This window comes from Chrysemys picta, chromosome 7 (assembly GCF_011386835.1).
Source record: "Chrysemys picta bellii isolate R12L10 chromosome 7, ASM1138683v2, whole genome shotgun sequence".
Lineage (NCBI taxonomy): Eukaryota > Metazoa > Chordata > Testudines > Emydidae > Chrysemys > Chrysemys picta.
Window position 1 is genome coordinate 96,532,071 of NC_088797.1, and position 19,579 is coordinate 96,551,649.

Consider the following 19,579-nt stretch of genomic DNA (forward strand, 5'->3'; position numbering starts at 1 on the left):
CTCTCCATTCTGAATGAACAAAGCTGCCCATTTTCAAGACTTAAAATTGCAGGGCTGCCCTGGTGATTTCTACTCCAATTTTAATAATTCCCATTGTATTTTTATTTTTTAAAAGATATGTAAATAAATAGCTTGAAAAACTCCTATAACTAGATTCACAAAAAAACCTACTTTAAACAGAGCTATGATTGAGACTTTGTTACCTTTCTGAAAAAATTATGGTGTTCTATTACTTAGAAAACAAGACAATCCCCTCCCCCCCACCACCACCACTCCCCTCCCTCCTGCCAAAACCCACAACTCTATATAATTGGCAATTTTTCATTTATGGTTCTACTAACAATAGTACTTGGACCTGCTAGTGAAGGCAGAGGGCTGGACTCGATGACCTTTCGGGGTCCCTTCCAGTTCTATGAGATAAGTAGATATAATAACACAACTCCTACATTCCTGACAACCGCCACCTACTGCGTAAAGGCATTTTTGGATGGATGATCTAAGGGCAGATCTATATATCCGTATGATGTGGACCCTGCACTGGAAAGGGCCCCCAATTTTAGCTATCAACAAGTGGTGCACAGCTGATAACCAACTGCCTTCACTGATATAATACAAAGGATTGAGCAAACACAGGAAAAGGACTCTCTCAGGGGCTCTCAGGTTATGTCGCATTACATGGATTGATACAGTCTTTAATTACATACTGTTTGTTCCACAGGACCTCTGCCTTAGGCAGTGGCATAGAATGCAGTGTGAATGAGGCAGAATGTTCCAGAATAAATAGAACATTCTCTTGTGTTTAAGGCACATTAGGACCCAGAAGAGCTGGGTGCTATTTCTGGTTCTGCCATAGACTTCCTATGTGACACTAACCTATCTAAATGTATATACACAAGAGGTCAAATCAAGGCAACCTGATTTTTCACATTTTCTAGCTTTTGAGATTTAATTTTCTTTCAGTGTAATTTTTTGTAGTTTTGGCTGGGAGAACCTAGGAAAATTAAGCAATGTCACTTTCATAAATTTGACTTCCAAATGTACATTAGGAATCAGTGTTTCAACCTACATTCTATCACCACAGAAGCCCAATGCCCATTAAATAAATAGTACCAGAACCCTTATGGTTGTTTATAAACTAGCAATTTATTTATAATTATTTATTATCCTATGCGTAATAAAGGGTGACTGCCAGACTGTTTCCACTCTCAGAATTGCAATATGCTGGACTAAATGTAAAGTTAAGTTTTAGAGCAAGAGATTCCTAAGGCACACCTATGCACCTACAGTGAAAATATTTGCCAAAGGTTGGAAACAAAATAATGACTGAAAACAAATGTATATTCTTAATAAATAACCACAATATTAAGATGCCTTCAAAATATATAGATCTGATACACAGTAGGTGTAAATGGGCACAGCCACAACACCTGCTGACAATCTGGCCCAGTGTAATATTGCACCAGTGTACGTGTTCTGCAATTTTGTATGAATTCCTGTGTAGGTCTTTAAAATTCAGACTTCAAAATAATAATGCATCTGACCATAGCCAGAAAGTGGTTCATGGTCAAGCTGAGTGGTATCCTGCTCTGACTAATATAAATTATACATTTTCAACACAATACATGTTACAAAAATATAAGTTATGACTTTAAGGAAATATATGAAGCCAGCAAAGGTTTGTAATACTTATTGAAATATTTATGGAGTCAGTTTCCATGAAATCTGTCTACAGGTTGTTTTATTTATTTATACTTGATAACGTATCTAGCTCTATAAACTAGTAAAGGACTAATAGCACGGTATACCCCTCACATGGTTCAGTACAGTATCTTCGTTCACAGTGAGTATCATTTGACACATTTGTGGAGCAACGTCACGTTTCCTTAACTTTTTATCTGATCATTTGTACATCAAATTACAAATGTGTAAAAAAAAATGTTAAAAACCCAATGCATAAGCAGATGCTCATGGAAACTAGGGATGAATAAGTTTCATGATTGAGAAAATGAGTGCCTGTATGAGAAATAGAGTGTCAGCTAGTGAGCACGTGCATGAGTAATCACTGGGGAAATGTCCAGTGTTTAGGGCACTAATACAGGAGTTGGGAGACCTGTGTTCAATTCCCTGCTCTGTCACAGACTGTGTGACCTCTAGTTGATCATTTCATCTTTTAGTTCCCTCTCTATAAATTGGGATTATAAAAAGGTGCTTCACAACTGCCTTTATATGAAAGTTAATCCAGATCTGCCCGACATATGGGTAACTGGGTAGAGGGAAAGTGTCTGTGGGGGTACTATTGAATGGGAAGGGCATGCATGTTCTTTCCCCTCTAGCTTACCTGGAAAGGACTCTGGCAATTAGGACCTACTATTTTGATTACCTTGCTTTTTGTTTGGAATCCTGAGTGAATCAATAAAAGACAAAAGGAATTGAAACTGCCACTGGGGAGAGCATTAATTCATTTCCCCCCTCTTGTAATTCTGCTCACTGACCTACAGCAGATATCAGTACTCACATTTCCCTATCTCACACAGGTGTTGTAAGGATACATACATAAAAGACTTTGAGGCACTTAGACATTTTGATTCTGGGAGCATCATAAGTACCTGATATAGATGAATGGCTATGTCCCCCTCGCCTCCAAGATGGATATCAAATTTGTCTCCAATATTAAGAAGTTATTGGATCAAATTATTTTTCTCTCATCTGACATATGACAAGATTTTTGCTATATGAAGAATTAAAAAGTAGATACATATTAACCTAACACAGAGACATCAGTAAAAGACATGTTTGTTTTTGCCTGAAAGTGAATGTACTGACACCTGAAGAGAGGAAATATTTCACAGGACCATGAAATCAGAAGAATCCTCCAAAAATGTACATATTAATCATGTTGAACTATTACAAGCATGATATAGTTATACACCTACTACAATTTTTCAAATTTCATGCCAGCCTGATTTGAATAAATTCATTCAATTTCTTAGCCAGAGTGAACACACATTTAAAAAGAATATCATAAATACCTATCTCCTAATAATACACTTCATCTCTGATTTGTTTGAATAGCAATGAAAATTATGACAACAGTTCATGGAGTCAGAGCCATTCATTGGTGAGAAAACTGAAATGCAGAGTACATGCAGCTGCCTGCCTGTAGCAAGGTGGTCACCAGCTACTGCCCCAAAGGGTTTAAAACAGCCCAGGAAAGGGCTGTGGCTGGGGGCAAGCAGGCACAGCTGCGGCCACGCCCCAAACAGACCTCAGCTAGCCCTTATAAAAGGGCTGTGAGCCAGAGGCTCAGAGACACTCTTCCTCTAGCTCTTGAGGGAGAAGGGCCTGGCTGCTGACAAAGGTACCTAGAGTGGGACAGGGCTGGGGGAAAGCCAGAGGAGCTGGGGAGCTCCAGCCTGGAAACCCCCCAGGCTGCAGCCCTTGTTAAAGGCCAAGAAGGGTACTGGGGTTGCAGAGGCAGCAGGTCCAAATCCTCCTTGCTGATGAGTGGCAATTATACTGCAGTCCGCCCCAGTGAATGGGGGCGAGATGGTGACTGGCAATAGCCAAAGACCGAGGTGAGGTGGGGATAGGGGGGTGGAGGGGTCCCTGGGGTGTGGAGAGCCAGTGGGGTACTGCAGGCGGCAGCATCCTGGCCTGAAAGGGGCACTGGGGTCCAGGAGAGACTTGGGACCCAGCGGGTAGCGGGACACTGGCCTGCACAGGGTGCTCCTGGGTCAAAGAGCTAATTCACCAGGATGACAACAGGAGGTGCTGCAGGGATGAGTTGTTGCCCTGTGACACTGCCACATATGGGTACATTTGGCACCTGAAGAAATTATTATATATTATTTGTATTAGAGTAAAATCTAGAGGCTCAAGGAACTGCATTGTACTAAGCAAGGTATATAGTGTAAGCGTACATGCCCCAAAGAGCTTGCACTGTAAATGGATGAAGGCACAGAGAGATGAAGTGGCTTGCTTAAGGCCATACTGGCAGAATTGGGAATAGAACCTTGTTCTTCTGACTCCCTGTCCACTGAACCACATTCTGTCCCCCCTAAAATGTTTGCAAGACTTCTTCAGCAGTTCAGTGTCTTTGTGGGGCATGTTTCAAAGAGTGATGTGCTGCAGAAGACATTACCCTGCTCTCTTTTCTTTAATTGAAGAATTTTTAACCTTTTTACACCACATGGAGCAATAATGTATTTTAAAAAGTTAAATTAGTATATGTGCTGTTGTGTGTATCACTGAAGTATAATATATACTGTTAGTAAATGAAAGGATGAACAAATTTACAGGTTTATCACAGGATAAAATTATAGCACATGCCTCTTCTACAACCTAGTATAGAAAAATAAATGGTGCATATTGTTCTGTAATAAAATGCAGCTGAATTAATAGTAATTTTACTGGAGTAGGAAACACTTTTATACTGACAGAATAATTAAGTATATTTTAAGTCTCTCAAACCAAGACTAGAGGTGAATTTTGCAAAGGATAAATGTCACGATCTATAATCCTGTATGCAACAAAATTGTTTAATTATTAATATAAAACTGAGCTACACATTAAAACCATAGGCATGTAAAATAAGAATCTTCATCAAGATATCATGCACTATATAGTGACGAGAGAAAAATTTCCTTCCACTATTTGAAAAGCAGGATTTATAGTACACAGAATGAAATCAAACCAAGTCATTCTTCATATCCAGCAACTGCAATTTTATCACTTCTCTCTGAAGTCAAAATACTGCTGAGAGAAATTTGATGGCCCAGATTCACCAGTATGCTTAGGCTGTTTCGTGCAACTCCAGTGACCTATACAGTTGAACCTCAGAGTTACAAACTGACTGGCCAACCAGTTCATTTGGAACTGGAAGTATGCAATCAGGCATCGGGGGGGGGGGGGGAGGGGAGTAATTACAGTTCAGTACTATGTTAAATGCAAACTACTTAAAAAAAAAAAAAAGGGGGGGGGTTAAAAAAGATTTGACAAGTTAAGGAAACTGTTTCTGTTCTTGTTTTGTTTAAATTAAGATGGTTAAAAGCAGCATTTTTCTTCTGCATAGTGAAGTTTCCAAGCTGTATTAAGTCAATGTTCAGTTGTAAACTTTTGAAAGAACAACCATAATGTTTTTGTTTAAGGTTATGAACGTTTCAGAGTTACGAACAATCTCCCTTCCCTGATTAAACACTATGACAGGGACTGAAAATAGTTTATTTGTACAACATATACTTTTAAAAAGTATTATGCAAACCCATTTCAGCATTGTGAAAAAATGCTGACTGAAGATGGAGCAATGTTTATTTACATAGTGTGATGGGGTGGACTAGGCCCTGAGGTCCCCGATGGAGACCTTGTGGCCTGACCACACCCTGCCCCAGAAAAGGGCAGTAGAGAGGTCCTCCGAGTTGCCTAGAGAGGCTGCTTCCCACACAGCCAATCAGGGCCCAGCAGGCTAGTATAAGAAGAGCTGCAGGGGCAGAGTGAGTTCAGTTTCTTGTTAGAGCTGGTGGAGAATGGATGAGGCTCTGGGTTGGCTACTGGGACTCCACCAGGACAAGGCCCTGAGTTAAGGGTGAAGACTGTGCGGCAGCCACGGGGAACTGACCCAGGGAATTATAGCAGCAACACAGTTTATTTAAAGGGATGGCTGCTATCTATAGGGTCCCTAGGCTGGGACCTGCAGTAGAGGGTGGGCCTGGACTTTGAGGTTCCCTAGAAGGGGAATGAACTTAGTGGCTCAGCTGAAGAGCTGGGACCAGAAAGGCCCTGAGAGGGTGAAGACATTGCCTTCAGGGAAGGAGCCCTGGGGCACTGCTCTAGTCCAAAGCAGGGACAAACCGAGAGATATTACAGAGGGCATTGGTAGAGGCCCCTGTTGGACTTGTACCCCGAAAGGGTTTGCTTTGGTTTTATCACAGACCGACTGTATGTGACTTGGCAAAAGGGCTGAGTCCGTGAAGACCCACCACAAACAGGTAGAGAGTGCACGCACACACGCTCGGCCAGGGGGTGCTTGCAAGAGGTGAGTGCAACCCCTGTTAGATAGTTTCAGGTCATGTATCTCTTGATGATTTTTAAATTTTGTTTTGAATGATAATGAAAAACCTGAAACATTATGCCATTAAAATGATCAGTTATTTAAATTTGACAAATAATTATTCTTTTGTTAGAAATCAGAATATTAGTGACAAACCTAATGCATGATTATAGTATCAAAGTAGCAGTGCCATACAAGAGATAGTTCAGGAGGTACTTTCATTCCTCACTTGTTTTCAGGCATTTTTAATTTTTCAAAAAGTCACCTTTTTTATACTGAAACTTTTCATCCTTGCTCTCCTCCCATAACTTTAGTTACATTCACTGTAAATGTTTCTGGGTTACTTGAATTGAGTTTTGTTTTAAGATGTCACACTTTACTTGCACCACAATGTGGAATACATTACAAGTTTAGGTTGAGAAATAAATTAAATAACTGAAAATAGATTACCATGCATTAAATAACTTTCTTTATTGACTTAAGCATGCAGTGGGTGAAGAATTCCAAATCACCATCCCCACCCCCTGCACGCACACAGAGAGAGGTATACATACACAATTGAGAACAAGAATGGGGTGCATCAAGGAATAAGGAGATTTTCTTTCTCTCTCTCCTGATCAAGAGAAGAGGACAGAGAGCTCATTGCTCCTACTTTGCCTGAGTGTGAAGGAGAGAAGCATGTCCCTGAAGAAATCTTCCTGGGAAGAAGAGTACTGAAGATCCCTCAGTCCTTGTGCACTCTTTCTTTCTTCTCTTCCTCCCCCTCCCCCGCCCCCACCATGACCCTCTCCAGCTCCTTTCTTTGTAATGTAGGGGTGGGGTGTGAAGATTCCCATACGTACACCTTGCTGACTTCCCCTGCACAATCTGCCCTTAATGGATCTTCTCTGTTCCCTCTCATGTTCATAAAGAGAAAGTGAAGATCCCTGCCCAATGGCTTCCTGTCTTTTTTTTTTTCACCTTCCCTCACTACTAAAGATCTCTCCATTTCCTAATCTGATCCCTTCCCCTAGCCTTCACAGAAAGGAAGCAAAAACATTTCACTGTCTCTGCTTGCCCCTCCCTCCAGACAGAAGGAAGAAGTCATCCCCCCCAAAGGACCAGAAACTGGTAGATTATTGTTGGAGGTGGATATTCAGCTGAATAACCCAAATTCATGTTTCACTATGTGTTATTAAGATGGTGATGCTAAATTATTGACTATCATAGCAAACTAGGTAAGAATTCAGCAGTGTCATCAAAATATAGACTTCTAAAAAGAAGATTGGATTTTTTTTTACTTTTCACATGTGTATTAGAAAAATAATATGGGGGGAGAATGTAAGGTTTAGGAGATAGTTAACTGAAGGAAAAAAGGCATAAGTGTGAGAACTTTATCAGTCTTCGGCCAGAGATGGAAGCCAATTCCCAAAGCCAGTACACAACTCCCTCACTTTTGTTCTTAGATGCAGATACCTAGAGGCAGTGTGGTATACACAAATTTATCTTTGTGCCTCCCTTAAATTTTGTCAGGGGCTAGGTCCAGAATAGGGAAGTTTCAAGTTACCTGTGGCTCCAAGAAATGGTTTTGGCTGCTGAGAATGGCTAGAATTCAGTGGCACTTTGGCCATGCTGCCTTCCCTCCACTATACACTGGGGACTGCAAGCAGATGGTGTATGTGTCAGAGTACCTGGATCCACTGGCTTTATGGCCCTTTTTGCATTTCCAGGGTGGCTAAAATGGGTCACAGTATAACACAGAATTTGGCAGCCTAACTTTAAAACTCCTTATGATTTTTCCCCAAAGTTTCCTAGAAAAATTCAAACCTGGAATGAGACATAATGTGAAATTTCAGGAATGTTTTATTTTTGGAGAAATTGAGGAATGGGTGAAATCTGGGTGATTATAGGAACCTGGAATCCATTACAACTATAGAACATACCACTGTATCATACTTTTGTTCTCTGGGTCCTACACTATTACATTTTTACTAATTCTAGGCAGACTCTCAGCAGGTGTTAATCAGCATAGTTCCATTAAGTCAAGGAGCTATGCCCATTTACAGCAGCTGAGAATCTGGTCCTCAGTCTGAGTTGAGACAGCTGCCATTTTATTATTCTCAGAGTTGCTGCAGCCTGTAAGACACACACACACACACACACACCTCTCCTTATTTTTAATCTAAAATATGATCTCCTTACATAGAATGAAGATGCTTAGCTCCTTGGCAGGGAGGACTATCGAATGGTAGGTGAGACATGTAACTAAAGATTTAACCTAGCAGCCAATACATTTTCATTAAGTTTTCAAGTTATATAAAAGTGTCACACTTATTTAATTCAACTGAAGGCAAAGGTACCTATAATGTAACCCAGATGAAAGGGAACACTGACACATCTACTGGAGAACTATGAAAATCTGAAGGACTGCTTGTTAACTACTGTATATTTGATATTAAGTGTTATACATACAGCTGTACAGTACTTAATTTGTAATGAAAGAGGTGCTCTCTTCAATACATTCCTTTAATTATTTTTTTTTTACTGTGATAAGAATTGAAGTCTTAATAGATTTAACAATCAATAAATCCCTAGTCAATATATCTTGGAGTCATCAAATTAGTTTGTTATACCAGAAATACTCTGGATTTGTAGCAGCGTTACTGACAACAGACTCTGGTCTTTTGTTATCACAGTGGAGAGGCTGTACAACCCACTGATTTCTCGGTACATATGCGCATTGCCAGCCTGCTCTGAAGCCCATGTGGACATGTGTGCACTGCTATTTTTAGTGTGCTAGCTAGATTAAAGCTAGCATGAGTACATCCACCCAAGCAGAAAATCACACCACCTATTGTAGTGTAGACATACCCCCAGTAGACTTACAAAGTCATGGCATCCAAGAACTTGATGAACTTCAGAAAATCGTTGGAGACCCACAAAGAAAGCTCTTAGATTACTCAGGGTACATACACTCATACCACTCAGATAATCATTTTGAAAACTTGCAAACGTAAAAACTACTATGAAGTAAACATAACAGAACACCACAAGGAAAAACAGGCAGTGAGCCATGTAAGCTAACTATGAAAACATCACGCAAACATCAATTAATTTCAAAAGGAAAACATTACAAATACAGGGATTTCCCACCCCCCCTGCACTCTTAGTTGCATCAGATTGAGAAATGTGCTGATGTATAGTAGAATATTGTAAATTGTACCTGAAACTAAGACCTCAAATGATTCACCATAACTGCCCCAGAAGAAAGTAAAATAAAAACACATCAATGGGAGAACATATTTCAGCGCAGGATGAATTTTTTTGTTTTTGCTTTTATACTCTCCTGGAGCACTCAGACTGGATCCCTCTTTCTCCTTCCTTTATTCCCCCTTTCCTCCTAGTGTTTGCCACACTCACTTGTCTTTTTCAGATGAGGTTGTCAACTATCTGGGTCAGGGACCATGTCCTCTTGTGTGATTGTATGTCATCTAGTATAATGAGAACCTAATCCTAATCAGGGACTTTGGCCATTAACCTTTGGGCATTACAAACTGATTATACTATTAATTATTAGGTCTGTTGATTAATCGCAGTTAACTCATGTGATTAACTAAAAAAAATTAATCACAGTTTTAATCGCACTGTTAAACAATAGAATACCAATTGAAATTTATTAAATATTTTGGATGTTTTTCTACGCTTTCAGATATATATTGTATTTTGTGTTGTAATTGAAATCAAAGTGTATATTTTTGATTACAAATATTTGCACTGTACAAATGATAAACAAAAGAAATAGTATTTTTCAATTCACTTAATACAAGTACCATAATGCAATCTTTGTCGTGAAAGTGCAACTTACAAATGTAATTTTTTGTTACATAACTGCGCTCAAAATCAAAACAATGTAAAACTTACGAGCCTACAAGTCCATTCGGTCCTACTTCTTGTTCAGACAATCGCTAAGACAAACAAGTTTGTTTACATTTACAAGAGATTAATGCTGCCCTCTTATTTACAATGTCACCAGAAAGTGAGAACAGGCATTTGCATGGCACTTTTGTAGCCAGCATTTCCAAGGTACTTACATGCCAGATATACCAAACATTTGTATGTCCCTTCATGCTTCAGCCACCATTCCAGAGGACATGTTTCCATGCTGATGGTGTTCATTTAAAAAATGTGTTAATTAAATTTGACTGAACTCCTTGAGGGGAAGTGTTTGTCCCCTTGCTTTGTTTTACCCCCATTCTGCCATATATTTCATGTTATAGCAGTCTTGGATGATGACCCAGCATATGTTCTTCATTTTAAGAACCCCTTCACTGCAGATTTTTGCAAAGAAAGTACCAATGTGAGATTTCTACAGATAGCTACAGCATTCAACCAAAGGTTTAAGAATCTGAAGTGCCTTCCAAAATCTGAGAGGGACGAGGTGTGGAGCATGTTTTCAGAAGTCTTAAAAGAGCAGCACTCCGATGTGGAAACTACAGAACCCAAACCACCAAAAAAGAAAGAACCTTCTGCTGGTGGAATCTGACTCAGATAAGGAAAATGAACATGTTGGTACACACTGCTTTGGATTGTTACCGAGCAGAACCCATCAGCATGGATGCATGTCCCCTGGAATTGTGGTTGAAGCATGAAGGGACACATGAATCTTTAACACATCTAGCACGTAAATATCTTGCAATGCCAGCTACAACAGTGCTATGAGAACACCTTTTCTCACTTTGATGACATGACAAGAAATGGGCAGCATTATCTCCTACAAATGTAAACAAACTTGTTTGTCTGAGTGAGTGGCTGAACAAGAAGTAGGACTGAGTGGACTTGCGGGCGCTAAAATTTTACATTGTTTTATTTTTGAATGTGATTATTTTTGTACATAATTCTACATTTGTAAGTTGCACTTTCATGATAAAGGGTACCTGTATTAAGTAAATTGAAAAATACTATTTCTCATGTTTTTTGCAGTGCAAATACTTTTAATAAAAAATAAAGTGAGCACTATACATTCTGTATTCTGTTGTAATTGAAATAAATATTTGAAAATGTAGAAAACATCCAAAATATTTAAATAAATGGTATTCTATTGTTTAACAGTGCAATTAATTGCATAATCAATCGCGATTAACTTTTTTTTAATCACACGATCAAGCTTTTTTTTTTTAATAGCTTGACAGCCCTATTAATTATTGGATTTTTCTTATCCCTAGACTCTTACAGGACCCAACAACATTCAACATCAGTATAGCAGCTGATAAATTTTACTGTAATTCTAATCCCACTACTATATTGCAAATTATACAAGCAACTTGTAATTATTCTTTATAATTGGAAAGAATATTTACCTTTATCCTGATCCATTGCATCACTCTCGCATAGTCTTGTGCTTAACTTGGTTCTACAATCTGAGGGGTACAAGTTGTGCTCAGAAGGATTGAGATAGCACAACTGAGTTTTTAATCAAACTTTCAAAATGTATGGGGTTTCTACACAGTTGGTCTTATTGAATGTGTGTGGTTAGGAACTAAAATCAGGAACATACTGAAAGCACCACATTAGTTACCTGCGTACACATGACATGACATAAGCTATACTATAGTTTTAAAATCTATTAATAGAATTATTTATTTATATATATATATACACACACACACACACACACACACTTTTCAGAACATTCTGCACATTTAAAGCCTGATTCACCTCTGACACCCGTGTAGATCAAGAGTAACTACTGAATTAAATTTTATAATCCAGTAAAACTGGTACAAGTGAGGACATTCAGACTCTAATACATTAATTACTATGTTAGAAGTTTATCAATCCACAACACACTTTTTTAAGGATTCTGAAAGACTTTACTTCGTGTCTTATTGTGAAAGGAATGTCAATATCCTATATTAAATCCTTAAGAAATTAGAAATTAAGAAATTAATGGAGATATCCTATCTCCTAGAACTGGAAGGGACCTTGAAAGGTCATTGAGTCCAGCCCCCTGCCTTCACTAGCAGGACCAAGTACTGATTTTTGCCCCAGATCCCCAAGTGGCCCCCTCAAGGATTGAACTCACAACCCAGGGTTTAGCAGGCCAATGCTCAAACCACTGAGCTATCCCTCCCCCCTTAAATCTAATTGTAATTTGGATATTTACAATTTCTAAAAATAGTTAATTTTTTCCTTTGTTTTTAAAGAAGACCCCTTTCTCCCCATAGCTTGGAAACAAACTGACATAAGAGGCTAGAATTTGGGAACAAATGTAGGACGCTGACTTTTTTTTTATTTAGCCAGCTTTTGTTGAAAATTTGAACCTGTATGTGTCCATAACATTTCATGCAACATTCCACCCCAAAAATTATTTACAAAAGTGACAGGAACTTAAAGTTACTGGTAAACAATATGAAGTGCTTAGAAAAAATACAAGTACATATACAAAACAAATTAAGTTTCAAGCCAAACAGGTCAAAGGACTGCAAATGTTTTCTACTTTGCTGAGATCGTCACAAACCTCAGCCAACTGGGTGAGGGGAGAGACAGAACCCTCCCCCCCCCCCAGTTCTGTTCTGTGTAAACCTACTCCCTAATTTTTCTGCCATGTATGAATAATCTCAGAAAAATAAATTAAGCAGCGCTACTTTTTTCCCTTTACAATCCTTTTAGAAATATAGGATAATGCACTTTTGTTAAGTGCATGTACATGACAGTCACAAGAAATGAAAAGGGCACACAAAATATAGGGTCTTAACAATAAGTGAGAATACAATTTGCTGTAATAAAAAATAATCCCACTTTGGGGCAATATGAAGTATAAAAGGAAATTTTGGAGTCCCAGGTTCCTGTAACATTTTCCTTTGTTTTTGTAAAGTCTCATCTCAACTACAGGATTGGAGAAGGCACATTGCTTTTTGGAACTGTTCGTTAAATTTTCGTATTATTAAAGTTTCAAATTCAGTTACATTTCTATCACGAAGGTAGAGAGCATTCATTGCTGATAAAAGTTGTAGCCCAAGTAGGAGGCTACCCATATGTCTACACCTGGGGTTTAATACAAAGCAATTTGATGCGCACCTGGTAATTTGCAGTATACAAGTCGCACCGACGGCATGGACACCCATTTTGTTTTCAATTTGCATTGTGTGAACACACGGCAGTGACTTGCTGTGAACTGAGGGAGTAGCATTTTTGGGATGTAACCTATGGTGCTTTGTTTCTCAGTTGAGTAGAATACATCCTGGTATTGTTTTAACTGTGAATTGTATAGGATGCAAAGTGGAAGCCAGGAGGTTTCATTTTTCCAACCCCCCTCAATCCCATGTTTCCGCTATCTCAGCATCATGCTTCCTTTCTGAGCGTGTTAGTGCAATTTTCAAATTCCTATCACCATGGAACCAGAAATGCACCATGCCACAATGGTGGCAAGCATGAATGCTTGGGCTGTATTACAGCATTCTGTGTTGGACTTCGCCTACTGCACCCACAAATTAGATGGTGAGGTGCATGAGAACATTCAATGGCAGTGTGACCAGGCTAGGCTGTTCAGTGGTGCTGACTAGCAGGTAGGTCACTGTGTCTCAGCTCATCCCCCATCTCTGGCATCCTTTGCTAGCAATCACTCAGACACTGTGGGAGTAGTCTGCCTTCCAGTAGGTAGCGACTTGGCCCTCTGGCCAGGTCACCAATTGAGTTTGCCCCTTTATGGGGTCACAGAGTCCAACAAAATGTATATAGTCCAATGTCTCCACAAAACAAAGAGTCTTCAGCCCACTTCTGGGCACCTGTGTGGAGCATCCTTGACTCAGAGTTTACAATGTCTCTATCTCCCTGCCCTTATCTCCACGGGGGTGAGGTGGCAGGTTGTGCCCCCTTCATGAAAGGGTGGTTGGTAGGGGAGCCTGGTCCCTCCCTCTCCATCAGGCTGTGACCCAGGTGCCTATCAGAGGCAGTGATCACAAACACTCCAGAGTGCTTGAGTTGCTTCCCTGGACCACTTCCTACCAATTACTTTCCCAGTCTAAGGAGTGGTCAAAAGCCTTATCAATGATCCACCAGCAGTTAAAGTAAAGGGTTCCCTACTCCTAGGGAAAGGCTAATCCCTCCTCTAGAGCCTGCGGTACCTGCATCTTGCAGCCAGGACTCCTCCTGTACCGTTATGCAGGAGCTCCCAAGATACATGTCTCTCCTCATCTGCTGTCTGTCCCCTCCCCTTCTTTTCAGCTCCTCCTTCAGCTGGGGCAGGCTCTGCAAGTGTGGTGGTGCAAAGTCACCTGGGCCCAGAATTGCTCCTAAATCCCTTCTGTCCCGCAGTAAGGTTTACATACCCCATCACAGGCAGCAGCAGCAGAACACTGCAAAGCTGTTGCACCAGGACAAGGAAGCCAACCTGTTGGAATTAGAGGACTTAATTCCTGGATCAGCTACATAGCACAGTTTCTGGGCCTAGCAAACCAGCATGGATTGATGAGAGAGGATAATTCTGCAGACCTGGGAATGACCAGCAGAGGTGAGAGAATTTCAGAATGGGAAGGGCTCCTTTAAATAAAAAAAAAAATCTGCAAGGAACTGACTCTGGACCTTCAGTGACAGCATAAAAACATACAGTGCCCCATCGTTGTAGAGAAGTGGATAACCTTTGTCATCTGGAAGCTGGCCACCCCAGAATGTTACTGGTTTATAGCCAATCGGTTCAGCATGGTGGTGAATCAGGAGATGATTGATGACTTTGCACTCATGGGCTTCCCAAACTGTATTAGGCAGTTGATGGAATCCATATCCCTAGCATTTCTGCCCCCCTCCGTGCCAGAGTACAGTTTATAAATAGAAAGGGGTATTTCTCCATTGTGCTCTTTGCCCCAGTAACCACTTTGGACACTAATGGTGTTAAGGTTGATCCAGCTATTCTAGGAGACCTTGTTTTATCCTCTGATGCCCTGATAAATGAAGCCATTCACAGGTTGCTTGGTCAGAAGGAAGGAACTTTTTAACTATCACTTGAGTAGTTGCAGAATGGTGGTCAAGTGTGCATTTTGACATTTGAAAAGCAGCAGACATTGCTTATGGAACCGTCTGGAAGCAGCAGAAAAAAATTCCTGACCATTATAGTAACATGCTGTGTTATGCATAACACTGGTGAGAACAAGGGGGAAAGCCTCAATGATGGGTAGAAAGCTGAGGTGAAGAGACTTGCTTGATGGTTCGAGCAGCCAGCATTATGTTCCACAGAGAACACGAACACCCAGGGAAATATTGTCAGGGATGCCTATTCATATTTTGAGTCTCATACCTGAACTTGTGTAACTGTAAATCCAGCTGTAATCCATGGGGGAGGGGAGGTTGGGATAGATTTTTAGCAGTGCAGTATCGTTTATTGGTAGTGGCAGTGGGATGTTGCCAATATACTTTCATAAAATCGTATGTATTTTAGCTTTATTTAAAAGATTGTGTGTGACATGTATGGATGAGTCATGAGATTTATTTTATACAGTTTTTTTTAAACAGTAACAAAGCCAAAATAAAATTCTAATTGAACACTAGATAAATAACTATACCTTTTTATTTGAAAATACATTTATCAAAATAGTCTACTGAGTAACCAACAAACAGTGAACCTTTAAATAAAACAGTGAAAACCAGACTTAAAGTACAATGCAAACAGTGCAAAAATAAGAGTTGGAGGGGTTGGGGGCATCCTTAAAGTTACAAGCACATATCTCTCTTCCCTCTGTCTCTTCTTTTACATGTGGTTCAGGGGTTGAGTGCTATGGCTCAAAATTTTCAGGTGCATTGCAGAGTTCAAAAGTATCAGGTGCCAAGGAGCCAGTGTTCTAGGTGGGCAGATAATGGACCTGAGAGGGGAATGGCCTCTGGAACAAGTGCTTTGTGGATATGGTGAGGAGGAGTTACTGCTGGTCTGAGTAACCAGTAATGTCCAGGGGCTGAAAGACATGGCTTGGTCCCAGTTTATGGGACTGCAAGGCTTGCTGATCTTGCAGAAGCATGTTTTGTAGAAGAGCATTCTATCTGAGAACAGCATACACGAGTGGCTTCTGCATCTCCCGGCCTTTTTTGCCTCTTTAGCCTTGATGATGCTTTCCTTGACCACTGCCATGGACCACTGCATTTATTTCTCCCTCTGGGTCATCATGTACTGCCTCTACCTTTCAGCCAGTGCGGTCTTCTGAGTTCTACAAATGTCTTGTCCCATGTCTTCCTTTTTCACCATCTCACGTTGGCCAGCCTCCAATCAGTAGCCAGAGGCCCTGTCCTTGACAAACTGAATGTTGTAGGGGTGTCATGTGGGAACATGGAAAAAAAACAGGTGCTTATTCATATTCCAGACAGGCCATGATAGCATTTTTGTGTGTGAGGAGACACTGGTGTCCTGGGATTTCTCTGCTGTTTATGGTATTTGCTGCTGTACCTTAATAGGTTGGGAGAGCGGGTGGGTTAAAATTATGTTGCTGCTTTAATTATACAGTTTCGTTTGTAGTGCTTGTATGATGTCAAAGTGATGGGGGGGGGGTTTATGAGGTTATGTCAAGGGCCCAGCCAGATAGTAATAGCCTCTACAGCCCCTTTAGATTGTCTGACTCTTGATTTTGGCTACGCTGATGCAGGGCAAGATTCAGGGCATGTTGCAGTCATGTCCTGCTGCAATTGGTTTTCCAGCTGGCCAAAGTCAGGGTCCTAAGTCCCAAAAAGATCCTACCTCCCAGGGGACAGCTTATCCCCAGCATCCTCCTGTGGGCCTAGTCAGTTGTCCTCAGTGGAAGGAAAGGGAGGGAAAAGTGCAGCCAGCAAGCTCCATATGGTGTAGAATCCTGTCCAGTTCATCATAAAGTGAACAGGTCACATGTTCTCTGCTCGATTGGATTCTTTTGTTGCTCATTTCAATGTACTTCTGAGCTACTTGCTCTTTATATGGCACTGGTCAGCATCCCAGTCATGGCTCCTTTCAGATATCTGCTTGGCAATATCCACAAAAAAGTCTTCGTTCCAGTGGCTGGTCACAAGAGCTTTCTATCCTGATGCTTGTTCCCAGATGGTAATGAGATCCATGGTCTCAGCACAGCTCCAAGCAGCTGCGCAAGACATGTTATGGGGCTTCTAGAGTGCTATCACTCTAGATACAGTTGTATTGCAAGAATGCTGAAACACTTGGCTCCAGCAGCAAATGGGCACATTCTGGCTCCCCACCATCTTTTAAAGAAAGAAGGAGACATCCTGGGAACTTGATACCAGAGCACGGAAGGGCATACAGGTGAACGAACAAGTCAATAATGGTTAATCTGCAAAGCACGATGGGACAGCTGATGGAAGCATGTCACAAGTGGTGCACAGCAACTGTGTTCACAAGAATAATAGACTGCACTAGTTCAATCTGCAGCAAACCTAGTTTACTTGGCCAAAGGACTCTAGAGTTTAGAGCAAATGTGCAGTCAGCACACAGTGATTGCGCCATGTGTATGTGACCATTTTCAAACCAGTTAAACTTAGTTTGATCCGCTTTAAAATCCCCAGGTAGACATTTGTCATTTATCATGGCTTTATGGTTTTGTCTTTTTTTTCCTGACTGATGGAATGTCTTGCTTTGTTTTCAATCTGCTCTTCTTATCAGATTTACAGCAACAAAGCAGCTGATGATAAGGTGTCAGAGAACAGATGGGTCTGTTCTCCATGTGTGACCTGCAACCTCACTGGTTACAAGGACAACAGATTTTACTCCTTCACAAGAACTGCTTGATCTGCGACTTTCCTTTTCATCTGCTGTGTCAATTCTGGAAAAATTAGGATTTTAATAGCTCCATGTCTTAAAGCCACCATTCTCTCTCACTCCTGTTTCTCTTTTATCAGCCAGGATAACTATCATACTGTAATCTTCTGTTTTCCTCTGCACTACAATATCTCATCACAGAAGTTTTATGGCATCACTGAGTATACAATGGATCATTTTAATCTTAGAGATCTAGAAGATCAGATAGCTTTCCTATGAATCTGAACAGATCCATATTGTCTTCACTCACTGGAAATTAATCTCAAATGTTTTGCCTTCCCTCATTCTCCAACATTTTGAATTTTTCTTTTTAAAGTCCAGTACATATCTAGCCCCCATATTGACAAGTCTGTTTTTTTTCCTCCATTCTTTTTTCCATTTTAAAATCAGTTTTATCAACTATTTCTTCAATGTGATATCCTGTCTTTCTATATTAGCATTATTAGTAATCTGTACTCTGGTAGTAATGTTCACCACTGCTTTTCCTTTCTATATTAACTCCAGTGAATTTGATCTTATCAGAAAGCTGAAAAAAATGTTGCAGCGGCTACACAAACACTAGAGATCTTATGAGATTGGGCCATACTATTACATACATATTCACCTGGAAGGTCCATCAGAGATAATAAATTCCTGAGAGAAACGGCAGGTTTACGAGAGGATACGTATATTATATTTGAAACCTGTATTTCCTTGTGGATTTGGTTAAGCCCTTTAGATCTAGAACTGTCCATACTACCCAATGTTCTAAAGTACAGTGAAAAAGATGGAATACAGATCAGGGTACCTGGCCATTTCTGAGAGTGGTTCTGTTACTCTTTATAGTCACAGATTATTCACTATTAGCCTTTTTTCCCCACACACATTTTTGAAAAAGGTGATTGGACGAACCTAGGACAGCTGCCATCATGGCGGACACCAGGGACTGAACTGGGAACTTCTAGATATAAAAGCGACTTGAGCTAAGGAAGCAGGCTCTTTATAGTTGTGGCCTGTAAACAGACTCATCTGTGGATCAGGCACAGAGCAATACATGTAAGGCACACTGACCAGTGGGTTACAAATCTCCGGCAAGGAAGTCTCTCTAGTGTAATGATATATACTCCCTGAATCATAACTCCAATACTCAAATGGTCATGCTTCCTTTAAACAGATGCAGGTTTCCCTTATCCAGGCTCAGCTCATCAAGAAAATAATTTGCTAGTCATGTATTCATTCTATTATCTGTGAAGTTCTGACCAGTAATTTCAATCTATGCTATCTTGCTCTAGCACCTCTATGCCACAACTGAAGTCTGTATTGAAGGCACTTTTATTATTCTATTTTTCTTTTTATTAAAATGTTATAGATAGTTAGTTTCTCTCTAATCTTAATGCTACTGTTTTCTCAAAAAGCTTTCCCTAAATCTCTGGGGGAAAAAACCCACAATAATAAATGCTTATCTTAAATAACCATCTTTGACAGACAAAGGTGTCTTCTAACTGCAGTAGAGGTACTTGTTCTAGTCATGAATATAAGTGAGCCTACTGAAGCAACAAAGAAATGCTGACACTATAGCAATTATATTCATAAGCTGTTTTTTAAGATTTGACCATCACAAGATCTTTTATTATATCTGTGCGTGATCTAACTGCATTGAAATAGCATCAGATTCCCCCTCATGCATAATCCCTATGCTGTTCAGAGTTAAAACGCACCATTTCATGATCCCTGGGAAAACCGATATCCAAGTGTTCTCACTTTTGCAGACATTGCTGAAAAAAATCTGAGTAATT

At 40.2% G+C, this 19,579-nt stretch overlaps 1 protein-coding gene and 1 long non-coding RNA gene across 5 annotated transcripts in view; one reads left to right on the plus strand and one right to left on the minus strand.

The window, feature by feature from the left end:
• Window positions 1-19,579, minus strand: part of PLCE1 (phospholipase C epsilon 1) — a 329,780-nt gene that overhangs the window by 98,783 nt on the left and 211,418 nt on the right. The window lies entirely within an intron of this gene.
• Window positions 3,320-8,624, plus strand: LOC135972771 (uncharacterized). The gene is made up of 3 exons (XR_010589276.1): window positions 3,320-3,358; window positions 5,928-6,031; window positions 6,530-8,624. It is a non-coding gene; the product is annotated as an uncharacterized LOC135972771 (long non-coding RNA).